The sequence below is a fragment of the Oncorhynchus kisutch genome, linkage group LG2 (assembly GCF_002021735.2).
Source record: "Oncorhynchus kisutch isolate 150728-3 linkage group LG2, Okis_V2, whole genome shotgun sequence".
Lineage (NCBI taxonomy): Eukaryota > Metazoa > Chordata > Actinopteri > Salmoniformes > Salmonidae > Oncorhynchus > Oncorhynchus kisutch.
The window spans coordinates 22,052,170-22,065,804 of NC_034175.2; positions in this window are offsets into that span (position 1 = coordinate 22,052,170).

A 13,635-nucleotide genomic window follows, 5' to 3' on the forward strand; every position below is an offset into this window, starting at 1 on the left:
GGCCAAAGAGTTCAATCTTGTTTTCATCACACCAGAGAAGCTTGTTGCTCATGGTCTGAGAGTATTTAGGTGCTTTTTGGCAAACTCCAAGCAGGCTGTCATGTGCCTTTTACTGAGGAGTGGCTTCCATCTGGCCACTATACCATAAAGGCCTGATTGGTGGAGTGCTGCAGAGATGGTTATCCTTCTGGAAGGTTCTCCCATCTCCACAGAGGAACACTGGAGCTTTGTCAGAGTGAACATTGGGTTCTTGGTCACCTCCGTGACCAAGGCGTTCTCTCCCGATTGCTCAGTTAGGCCAGGGGCGATCAGCTTTAGGATGACTCTTGGTGGTTCCAAACTTCTTCCATTTAAGATTAATGGAGGCCACTGTGTTCTTGGGGACCTTCAATGGTGCTGAAATCTTCCCCAGATCTGTGCCTCGACAAAAACCTGTCTTGGCGCTCTACGGACAATTCCTTCGACCTCATGGCTTGGTTTTTGCTCTGACATGCACTGTCATCTGTGGGACCAAATATATATATATATATATATATATATATATATATATATATATATATATATATTATATACACTACACTATCTATATACACTGCTCAAAAAAATAAAGGGAACACTTAAACAACACAATGTAACTCCAAGTCAATCACACTTCTGTGAAATCAAACTGTCCACTTAGGAAGCAACACTGATTGACAATACATTTCACATGCTGTTGTGCAAATGGAATAGACAACAGGTGGAAATTATAGGCAATTAGCAAGACACCCCCACTAAAGGAGTGGTTCTGCAGGTGGTGACCACAGACCACTTCTCAGTTCCTATGCTTCCTGGCTGATGTTTTGGTCACTTTTGAATGCTGGCAGTGCTTTCACTCTAGTGGTAGCATGAGATGGAGTCTACAACCCACACAAGTGGCTCAGTAAGTGCAGCTCATCCAGGATGGAACATCAATGCGAGCTGTGTCAAGAAGGTTTGCTGTGTCTGTCAGCGTAGTGTCCAGAGCATGGAGGCGCTACCAGGAGACAAGGCCAGTACATCAGGAGACGTGGAGGAGGCCGTAGGAGGGAAACAACCCAGCAGCAGGACCGCTACCTCCGCATTTGTGCAAGGAGGAGCAGGAGGAGCACTGCCAGAGCCCTGCAAAATGACCTCCAGCAGGCCACAAATGTGCATGTGTCTGCTCAAATGGTCAGAAACAGACACCATGAGGGTGGTATGAGGGCCCGACATCCACAGGTGGGGGTTGTGCTTACAGCCCAACACCGTGCAGGGCGTTTGGCATTTGCCAGAGAACACCAAGATTGGCAAATTCGCCACTGGCGCCCTGTGCTCTTCGCAGATGAAAGCAGGTTCACACTGAGCACATGTGACAGACGGAGTCTAGAGACGCCGTGGAACACAAACGTTCTGCTGCCTGCAACATCCTTCAGCATGACTGGTTTGGCGGTGGGTCAGTCATGGTGTGGGGTGGCATTTCTTTGGGGGGCCGCACAGCCCTCCATGTGCTCGCCAGAGGTAGCCTGACTGCCATTAGGTACCGAGATGAGATCCTCAGACCCCTTGTGAGACCATATGCTGGTGCGGTTGGTCCTGGGTTCCTCCTAATGCAAGACAATGCTAGACCTCATGTGGCTGGAGTGTGTCAGCAGTTCCTGCAAGAGGAAGGCATTGATGCTATGGACTGGCCTGCCCGTTCCCCAGACCTGAATCCAATTGAGCACATCTGGGACATCCATGTCTCGCTCCATCCACCAACGCCACGTTGCACCACAGACTGTCCAGGAATTGGCGGATGCTTTAGTCCAGGTCTGGGATGAGATCCCTCAGGAGACCATCCACCACCTCATCAGGAGCATGCCCAGGCGTTGTAGGGAGGTCATACAGGCACGTGGAGGCCACACACACTACTGAGCCTAATTTTGACTTGTTTTAAGGACATTACATCAACGTTGGATCAGCCTGTAGTGTGGTTTTCCACTTTAATTTTGAGTGTGACTCCAAATCCAGACCTCCATGGGTTGATAAATTTGATTTCCATTGATAATTGTGTGATTGTTGTCAGCACATTCAACTATGTAAAGAAAAAAGTATTTAATAATAATATTTCATTCATTCAGATCTAGGATGTGTTATTTTAGTGTTCCCTTTATTTTTTTGAGCAGTATATATATATACAGTTCAAAAGTTTGGGGTCACTTAGAAATGTCCTTGTTTTCCATGAAAACATACATTAAATTAGTTGCAAAATTAATAGGAAATATAGTCAAGATGTTGACAAGGTTATAAATAATGATTTTTCATTGAAATAATAATTGGGTCCTTCAAACTTTGCTTTCATAAAAAAATCCTCCATTTGCAGCAATTACAGCCTTGTAGACCTTTGGCATTCTAGTTGTCAATTTGTTGAGGTGATCTCGAGATTTCACCCCATGCTTCCTGAAGAACCTCGAACAAGTTGGATTGGCTGGATGGGCATTTCTTACAGTGCGTACCATATGTTCAGCTGCTCCCACAACAGTTCAATACGGTTGAGATCCGGTGACTGTGCTGGCCACTCCATTATAAACAGAATACCAGCTGACAGCTTCTTCCCTAAATAGTTATTTCATAGTTTGGAGCTGTGCTTTGGGTCATTGTCCTGTTGTAGGAGGAAACAGGCTCCAATTAAGCGCCGTCCACAGGATATGGCATGGCATTGCAAAATGGAGTGACATCCTTCTTCTTCCAGATCCCTTTTACCCTGTACAAATCTCCCACTTTACCACCAACAAAGCACCCCCAGACCATCACATTCCCTCTATCATGCTTGACAGATTGCGTAAAACACTCCTCCAGCATCTTTTCATTGTTTCTGCTTCTCACAAACGTTCTTCTTTCTGATCCGAACACCTCAAACTTAGATCAGTCTGTACATAACACTTTTTTTCCAGTCTTCCTGTCATTCCCTGAACATAGAGAGCTTTTTATTCTCTATGTTGGTTAGGTCGGGGTGTGACTAGGGTGGGTCATATAGGTGATTATATTTCTATGTTGGCCTGGTATGGTTCCCAATCAGAGGCAGCTGTTTATCGTTGTCTCTGATTGGGGATCATATTTAGGCAGCCATTCCCCTTTGTGCTTTGTGGGATCTTGACTATGCATAGTTGCCTGTGAGCACTATTGTAGCTTCACGTTTCGTGATGTTTTCTTTGAGTTTCACTTCAAAATAAAGAGGATGGAACCATACCATGCTGCATCTTGGTCCACTCATTATAACGATCGTGACAGAAGATCCCACCAAAAAAAGACCAAGCAGCGTGGCCAGGAGGAGCAGACATCCTGGACATGGGAGGATATCTTGGACGGTAAGGGATCCTGGACGTGGGAGGAGATCCTGGCCGGAAAGGATCGCCTTCCATGGGAACAGATGGAGGCAGCAAGGGAACAACAATGACGACACCGGGTTCGCGGCTCCGACGGAAGCCCGAGAGGTAGCCTCAAAAAATGTATTTGGGGGGGCACACAGGGTGGTTGGCAGAGCCATGTTTTGAACCAGAGCCAAATCCCCATACTCACCGTGGGGAGCGTGTGACCAGGCACCATGTTTTGCGGTGATACGCACTGTCTCCCCAGTTTGCATTCACAGCCCGGTGTGTTCTGTGCCAACTCCTCGCACTAGTAGTGCTAAAGTGGGTGACTGTCCAGGACGGGTTGTGCCGGCTCAGCGCGCCTGGTCTCCAGTGAGCCTCTTCGGTCCAGGATATCCTGCACCGGCTCTACGCGCTGTATCCCCAGTGCGCCTTCACAGTCCAGTGCGTCCTGTGCCAGCTTCCCGCACTTGCCGTGTGAAGGTGGTCATTTGTCCAGGACGCGTTGTGCCATCTCTACGCTCCAGACCTCCAGTGCGTCTCCACAGTCCAGTACGTCCTGTGCCTCCTCCCCGCACTTGCCCTGAGGCGCGTGTCACCAGCCCGGTGCCACCTGTACCAGTCCCACGCATCAGGCCTCCAGTGTGCCTCCACAGTCCAGTACGTCCTGTGCCTCTTCCCCGCATTCGCCCTGAGGTGCGTGTCACCAGCCCGGTGCCACCTGTACTGGATGATCTGCGGTTCGGTTCCTCCGGCGACAATCCCCGCACCAGAGCCGCCATTGAAGATGGCGTCTCCACGAGCGGAGTGGGTATCTACCGAGCGGAGTGGGTATCTCCACGAGCGGTGTGGGCTTCTACCGCCCCCGACGGTAAATGCCCACCTCCCCTATTGAGTCAGGTTTTGCGGTTGGAGTCCGCACCTTTGGGGGGGGGGACTGTCACGCCCTGACCAGAAAGATCTTTTAATTCTCTATGTTGGTTAGGTCGGGGTGTGACTAGGGTGGGTCATCTAGGTGATTATATTTCTATGTTGGCCTGGTATGGTTCTCAATCAGAGGCAGCTGTTTATCGTTGTCTCTGATTGGGGATCATATTTAGGCAGCCATTTCCCCATTGTGCTTTGTGGGATCTTAACCATCAATAGTTGCCTGTGAGCACTATTGTAGCTTCACGTTTCGTTTTGAGTTTCACTTCAAAATAAAGAGGATGGAACCATACCACGCTGAATCTTGGTCCACTCATTATAACGATCGTGACACTTCCGCTGTCCAGTGTTTGTGTTCTTTTGCCCATCTTAATCTTTTATTTTATTGGCCAGTCTGAGATATGGCTTTTTCTTTGCAACTCTGCCTAGAAGGCCAGCATCCCGGAGAAGCATCTTCACTGTTGACATTGAGACTGGTGTTTTGCAGGTACTATTTAATGAAGCTGCCAGTTGAAGACTTGTGAGGCGTCTTTCTCAAACTAAACACTAATGTACTTGTCCTCTTGCTCAGTTGTGCACCAGGGCCTCCCACTCCTCTTTCTATTCTGTTTAGAACCAGTTTGAGCTGTTCTGTGAAGGGAGTAGTTAGTACACAGCGTTGTACAAGATCTTCAGTTTCTTGGCAATTTCTCGCATGGAATAGCCTTCATTTCACAGAACAAGAATAGACGGACGATTTTCTCGTTATTTTGAGCCTGTAATTGAACCCACAAAAGCTGATGCTCCAGATACGCAACTAGTCTAAAGGACAGTTTTATTGCTTCTTTAATCAGGACAACAGTTTCAGCTGTGCTAACATAATTGCAAAAGGGTTTTCTAATGAATCAAAAGCCTTTTAAAATTATAAACTTGGATTAGCTAACACAACGTGCCATTGGAACACAGGAGTAATGGTTGCTGATAATGGGCCTCTGTACGCCTATGTAGATATTCAATAAAATAAAAACAAACCAACCATTTCCAGCTACAATAGTCATTTACAACATTAACAATGTCTACACTGTCTTTCTGATCAATTAGATGTTATTTTAATGGACAAAAAACGTGCTTTTCTTTCAAAAACAAGGACATTTCTTAGTGACCCCAAACTTTTGAATGGTAGTGTATACAGAAGAGTGTGCCTTTCCAAATCATGTCCAATCAATGGAATTTACCACAGGTGGACTCCAATCAAGTTGTAGAAACATCTCAAGGATGATGAATGGAAACAGGACGCACCTGAGCTTAATTTCGAGTCTCATAACAAAGGGTCTGAATACTAATGTAAAATATGATGGTGGATCTTTGATGTTATGGGGCTATTTTGCTTCCACTGGTCCTGGTTTCCCTTGTTAAGGTCAATGGCATCATGAACTTTTACCAAGTACTAAGTACCAGGACATTTTAACCCAAAACCTTTTAGCCTCTGCCAAGAGACTGACACTTGGCCAGAAGTTAATCTTCCAGCAAGACAATAACCCCAAGCACTAATCAAAATCCACAAAGAAATGGTTAATTGACCACAAAAATCAACATTTTGCAATTGCCATCTCAGTCTATGGACATTTACATTAGTCATTTAGCAGACGGTCTTATCCAGAACGAGTTACAGGAGCAATTAGACTTGAACCCCATTGAAAACCTGTTGTTTGATTTGAAGAGGGCAGTCCATCAGAGCAGACGAAGGATATCAAGGATCTGGAAAGATTCTTTATAGAGGAATGGTCTAAGATCCCTCACAATGGGTTCTCCAATCTCATAAAACATTTTAGAAAAAGGTTCAGCGTCGTTATCCTCACAGGGGAAGGGTGCTAGAGTTTTGAAAACAGAGGTGCCATCATCATTTTAAACCCCATTTTAGTTTTTGAACACAATCTCTTTATCTGAGCAATTGTATTAGTATAAAATAATACAATTTCCACCCCAAAAATGTGCATGCAATTTTGCTCAGTACTTGTATTATTTATTTTAAACAGTCTTTTTTACTCATCTTTATCAAGACTGCCAATAATTCTGTACTGTACATTATTAATATTTTTTGTGGCATATCAACAATCTGATTAAACAGCATGATCATTACACAGGTGCACCTTGTGCTGGGGGACAATAAAAGGCCACTCTAAAATGTGCAGATATGTTACACAACACACTGCCACAGATGTCTCAAGTTGAGGGAGTGTGCAACTGGGATGCTCACTGCAGGAATGTCCACCAGAGCTGTTGCTAGAGAATGTAAAAAATAAAAATAAAAAAATAATAATACATGTGCACCCTTATGTAGACCTAAGCCCATCCCACATCCGTTCCACGCATCGAAAGGGGTTGGAGGCGCAGGAAAAACAAATAAGTATTACCAAATATAACAATATGCATTTCATAAATATTTGAATAAAGTGTGTAAATAAGACGTATTAAACACATCTATAAAACCACAATGAGGACATAGACCTACCGAGCAAGTTTTCATTAATCATTGGGTACATCGTACAAAAACATCAGAGTAATCTTAAGTAGGAGCATAACTCATGTTCAAATTCACAACGTAACGTACATAGGCATTTCATCATTAAAGACCTTTACGGAAATAATGTCTGGAGGGTGAAAATCCCCAAACATTCCCAGTGTATTATTAATGTCACCTCCCCTGTCTGATATCTTAACTTCCTCTATGCCACGAAATCCAAAAGGTAGAAATGTAGGTCATTAAAATATACTGCGACTGGATAATCCCTGTCGTTTCTCCTTGATTGAACTTTTATGTTCACTGATTCTCTGTGAGAGAACGAGAGGTTTTACTTACAAAACAGAGCCCACATGGACATGATATAATGTAGATAAATGGGTGGTGGAACACAATGTAATTTATTTGGAACCGTTTTCCTGTATGTGGGTGGCAGAAATATTCACACTTCATCATATTGTTGCACTGTGCGCATCCTCTGCATTTATAGCTACCATTTGGAAGAGGGCATAAAAGAGCCTGGGTGATTTTATTTTGTGGCTGGCAGTTGGTATGAAGCAATTTATCGCATAAATTGCGACCTCTCCTATACACAATAAGTGGTGAATTTTTCAATTCAGCCGGCAAAGCTGGGTCTGATGATAAAATATGCCAGTGTTTCTTGACCGCACCTCCCACTTCAAAGTATATGTGGTTGTGAACATTACGCAGTGTTCTTCAGCATTACGCAGTGTTCTTCAGCTTTAGCGGGTCTTTAAACAGTTTATTTGAATATCTATTACATGCATATTGTTATATTTGGTAGCACTTTTTTTTTTTCCTGCGCCTCCAACCCCTTTCGATGCGTGGAACGGATGTGGGAGACCGTGAGGACGATACATAAGCTTATTAAAGATCAGTGAAACTATCAAGAGCAGTGTGCGGTTTTTCCTTTATATTGTTCAACTGTTACCATGCACCTGCAAAAAAGATTGCTCAGATGTGTGAGTGCCTTTTTGAATTTTGAATATCCATTTCTCTACCATAAGCCAACGTAATTTCTCTATTGGAGGCCAACGTCATTTTAGAGAATTTGGCAGTATGTCCAACCGGTCTCATAACCGTAGAGCGCGACACGTTTCCACGACATGTAATCACGCCAGCCCAGGACCTCTACATCCATCTTCTTCCTCACCTGAGGGATGGTCTGCGACCAGCCACCCAGACAGCTGATGAAACTGTGGGTTTGCACAACAGAAGAATTTCTGCACAAACTGTCAGAGACCGTCTCAGGGAAGCTCATCTGCATGCTTGTCATCCTCACCAGGGTCTTGACCTGACTGCAGTTCGGTGGTGTAACCGAGTTCAGTGGGAAAATGCTTACCTTCTATGGCCACTGGCACAGTGGAGAAGTGTGCTCTTCATGGATGAATCCCAGTTTCAAATGTACCAGGCAGATGGCAGACAGAGCGTATGGTTTGCTGATGTCAACATTGTGGAGGTGGGGTTATGTATGAGCAGGCTTAAGCTAAGAACAACGGACACAACTGCATTTTATCGATGGCAATTTGCGATACAGTGACAAGATCCTGAGGCCTATTGTCGTTCCTTTCATCCGACGCCATCACCTCCTGTTTTAGCATGATAATGCACAGCCCCATGTTGCAAAGATCTGTACACAATTGCTGGAAGCTGAAAATGTCCCAGTTCTTCCAAGGCCTGCATACTCAGACATTTAGCATGTTTGGGATATTCTGGATCGACATGTACTGCACGACAGCGTGTTCCAGTTCCCGCTAACATATAGCAACTTCGCAAAGCCATTGAAGAGGAGTGGGACAACATTCCACAATCAACAGCCTGATCAACTCTATGCAAAGGAGATGTGTCACACTGCATGGGGCAAATGGTGGTCACACCAGATACTGACTGGTTTTCTAATCCAGCCCCTATTCCCAGTCATGTGAAATCCATAGATTAGAGCCTAATTCATTCATTTAAATTAACTGATTTCCATATAAGAACTGTAACTCAATAAAATCTTTGAAATTGTTGCATGTTGCGTTTATATTTTTGTTCAGTGTTATATATATTTTTCAAGTATTTTCTTTTTATTCAAACGGGGCTAGCATGAAATGAGAGGGGAGACAGAGAAGGAGGGAGATGCAGAATAGGGTATGGGCTGGGATTTGTATCCACTCTGGCTAGACCAGCCTCAGGCACGTATACAGTTTGAAATGGGCAGCAAGCGTATTATTAAATTGCTGTCCAAAAACACTTAGAAATACCAAACCACCCATTTTTCTGTTAGTTTGTTATGGGAGTTGCCTTATACGCCTAATGGAACCAATTTCCATACTGCATAAAACGGTCTCTGACTGTACATCCACACATACTCTCTTCATGGTGTTCTCATGAGCCCCCACCTAGCCAGTTTCCCCAGTTTCCATTCCCCGACCAGGCCTTCCTATGCTATTAATAACATGTATCCCTCTCCTCCTCCCCCAATACACAGACAGTCCCACCCACACATTATTTTGTAGGAGTAGGTTGAAGTTGCCATTAGACACTGATCTAAGCTCAGTCTTGTGTTTTATTTTTTATTTTTTTTAGCTCTAATGGTTAATGTTAGTTTGGGGAGGGTAAACCGATCCTAGATCAGTCCTCTGCTACCTGTATCATTGTATAGGTCATGGTCTCCCTCAGCTGTAGGGAAGCCTGCATCGCCTCCTCAGCTTGGGTCATGTTGTAGTGGGTGAACTGCACCGACTCCTGGTGTGTGGAGGGTACTGCAGGGTACAGGACATAAATCAGCCACAGTTATACATCGGTAAGTACTGTACACTCTAAGAACTGTGTTATAAATTAGAAAATGTTTTAGGTTGAGAGGATCAGAAGAGGTTTAGTGGTACAAATGACCATACATCTAGATTTGGGTAAAGGCTGAGAATTTGTCTGACATTGAGTGTTCTGCTTTCTTTGATTGTTCTGCTATCTGAACACGGAATCAAATGATTTAGTTATGACAATTATGAAAAACAAAATTCCTAGAAATATGCTAGAACTATACAGTATATTTTCACTCATGATCATCTCATTATCGTCTCCTTTATTCTACACATGTTGACAAGGCACTACTCTGTTCCGTCCTTACCTAGTGGGTACGTGGGGTCAGGCTTGAAGGATATGTCAGGTGACCTGCCTGTAAGTGACAGGCACGATTGGTTCACATCCAGGCCTTCACTCTTGTTGGTTAGGTCAAGGGTCAGCTGTTGGTGGGCTTCCTTGAGACAGCTTAAAATGAAATAAACTGTATTGATGCTACACTGTTCAGGGAAATTAGATGTATCACCCCCATAGAACTATAGACAAACAAGCATACATCGGTAGAGATTCTATTAAATTACTAGAGGGGATATGTCAAACTCTCAGTTCCAGAATGGTATGATAATGGCAGCCATTTTGGACAGGGATTCCAAATGGAATGAATGGCAGTAGAGGCATAGGTGATACTTTCCTGCTTTTACTTATGCAGGAAAATAAAAGAAAGGCATGTGATGTATCAGAAATTGTGTAATAGAATTGTCAACCTAAAATATTGTCATATGATTATGAATACAGTTTCTACGTGTTTTAGACATTTTCTGTATAAATAGACTAAAATATCATCAACTGATTTCAGCCAGTGTATGGCTGTGGATTGACTGCATTGTTTGTATGGAATATTGGCAGTTAATTTGTAAAAAGATTGGAATAATTCTAATAAAACTGTCTGGCTAGTTAGCTAATGAAAATACTGTGAAGATAATCTTCAATCTGATTGCTTTCACAATATTTTAATCACAACACTGGCTGCCCAACTCCCTGACCAAAATGGCTGACCTTTTACACCGTCATAAGATTAACTGAGATCACCCTGATGTCTATTATAGTATTCTAAATACTAATTATAGGCATACATCAGCACACAGGCTACAGAACACAGTGGAATTTGAACATTTCCTGTCAAATTTGCTGCAATACGTCTTCATGAAGCAATGGAGAATGAAATTTAAGACCTCACACAATGCCTCCAAATGTCAGTATCACCCACCCGTTTCGGTTTCACATCGCATTATCCTTTATTTTTAAGAGCAACACAACTGTGTTAGATAGAAGCCTTTTATGTTCCATGGATCAATGAAACCATATCCTGAGACACAACCAAAGACCTACGGCAGTGTGTGAGTGTGTGAGTGTGTGTGTGTGAGTGAGTGAGTGAGTGAGTGAGTGAGTGAGTGAGTGAGTGAGTGAGTGAGAGAGAGACATGTGGGAGACTCAACACCTCTCATCACCCTGAGAACCAAATCTCCACAGTGAAGCATGGTGGCAGCATCATGCTGTGGGGATGTTTTTTGTCGGCAATCCATTTGCTAATCTGTGGTATGACTTCAAGATTGCTGTACAACAGCGGAACGCATCCAACTTGAAGGAGCTGGAGCAGTTTTGTCTTGAAGAATGGGCAAAAATCCCAGTGGCTAGATGTGCCAAGCTTATAGAGACATACCCCAAGAGACTTGCAGCTGTAATTGCTGCAAAAGGTGGCTCTACAAAGTATTGACTTTGGGGGGGTGAATAGTTATGCACGTTCAAGTTCTGTTTTTTTGTCTTATTTCTTGTTTGTTTCACATCTTCAGAATGGTAGGCATGTTGTGTAAATCAAATGATACAAACGGCCTAAAAATCAATTTTAATTCCAGGTTGTAAGGCAACAAAATAGGAAAAATGCCAAGTGGGTGAATAACCTTCGCAAGCCCCTGTAGATCCTCTAGATGATTAAACATGTGTGCTATAATTCATTGTCAACAAGCACACATACTTCCAGAAAAAACAAAAATAACACCCTCAGGCATAATTAGACTACGATTAGGTTACCTAATAAGGGTAGGATTTAGGTAGAGTTTACTGCACCAGACGACACAACAGTGCATACAAATAGCATAGTGGAATGCAGATTCCCAAAGCAATGAGAGGTTCCTGAAGCTAACAAATTAGGGACACTGACAGATTGTGTTCTGTGACATGCGTTCGACAGTATACGTGTTGATTGTTTTTTGTAAGTAAAGGGAGTTGAACATTAAATAGTTCTCCCACATTTTCTGCCATATGAAGTATTAGTGACCTGTGTCAGAGCTTCGATCTCTCTCTCCATTGCCTGTACTCAGAACTGCAGTCTGTCCTTCTGCTCAGTGACCTAATTGATCCTGTCACCCAGCCTGTCTCGGCTGTCACTCTCATCCCAGCGTGTCAGACAGACGGAGAAGAGCCCGCGGTCACGCACAGTATTACATTGTTATTATGGGGTATAGATGTGAACATGAGTTGATCATCTCTCTGTCAATGCATCGCCTGCTGCCTGGCATCAGGCATCCATATCAGTCCCTTGTCTCTCCGTCTCTGTACCTTACAGTCTGTCTGGTGCCTCAGCGCCCGCCTCTCCTGCCTTGTCTGCTGTGATTGGTGCTCGGCCGTGTCCGTGAGCAGCTTGTTATTGGTCTCCCAGTCTATCATCCAGTAACGCTGACCGGGCTTCCTACTCGTAGTGGCCATTCCTACCAACATGAATAGACAGCTTGAATTGAGTTAGTCATAGGTTATAGAGACCTGTATGCAGGTCTAGATCCTTCCATTGAAATTGATTTCCACTAAAATGTACATTTTTGCTAGTGTTATGACCCAACCAGAATGGGCACCCAGGCTGTTATAGCACTTCCCGATGTTTCTACATTTGTTTTCTTATCATCATATGTCAAATAGTTGGGTATGAAACCTGGCCATGATCAATTGAAAAGGTTACATAATGCTTTAAAGTAAACCTTTTCTAATCTTTTCCATGGGAGGAACGGGTCGACACAGAATAGGAAGGACGGTAGTAGTCATGACTGTCGCGTAAATGTAACTGAAAACCTACCCGTCTATCAAATGAAGCATGAAATGTGAAAAACCTGGGGTAAAGTTAGCTATGGTGGAAAAGCCCTAAACATGGACACCGAAGACCCTGTAGCTGCGTGGGACTACCAGAGCCTGTAGTAGCTGCAATGCATTCTGGACAGCAGTTTACATGTTTATGTGATCTCCTGATTACTTTACATTCCAGACAGTTATGTGAGGTTGTTGGCCCACTGTCACAACCCCCGTCTTTGTGCACTGACTGTTCCACGGGGAGATATGAGTTTCCTTAGTGAAGGATAATTGTGACTACAAATGGGATTTTAGGAGTTTCAATTCAATCCATCCCATATTTTCCAGGAGGGTTGAACTGGTTCAGTGCACCTGGGTACACTTTCCATTTTCATTACGAGCAGTTTGTTATGATTCATTTAATTTGAGGCAATGGTGGAAACTGAAATGAAGTTCAGTTGGTAGACTAGATTGTATTCTGCATTCTCGTGGTTCTTAACCTGAAACGGTGACAGGTTCAGATTTCCAAAGTAGGCTAGGCTATACTGTGGCCTAGTCCTAGTCATACATGCTTATGACAAATCTTACAATGCATTATAATGGCATCATAATGCATTGTACAGGAGTATGGTTGCAAAGCTACCGGTAATTTACTAAAGTTACTGTAATTTTGGTAATTAGCAGGTAATCTATGGTAATTTATACTTGAATAACTTAAAAATGTATGCAAGTATGTATATTCACACTACATGGCAACAGGAAAGGGCCTCCCCCAAACTGTTGCCACAAAGTTGGAAGCACAGAATCGTCTAGAATGTCACTGTATGCTGTAGCATTAAGATTTCCCTTCACTGAAACTAAGGGGACTCGCCCAAACCATGCCAGCACCAGAGCATTATTCCTCCTCCGCCAAACTTTACAGTTGGCACTATGCATATG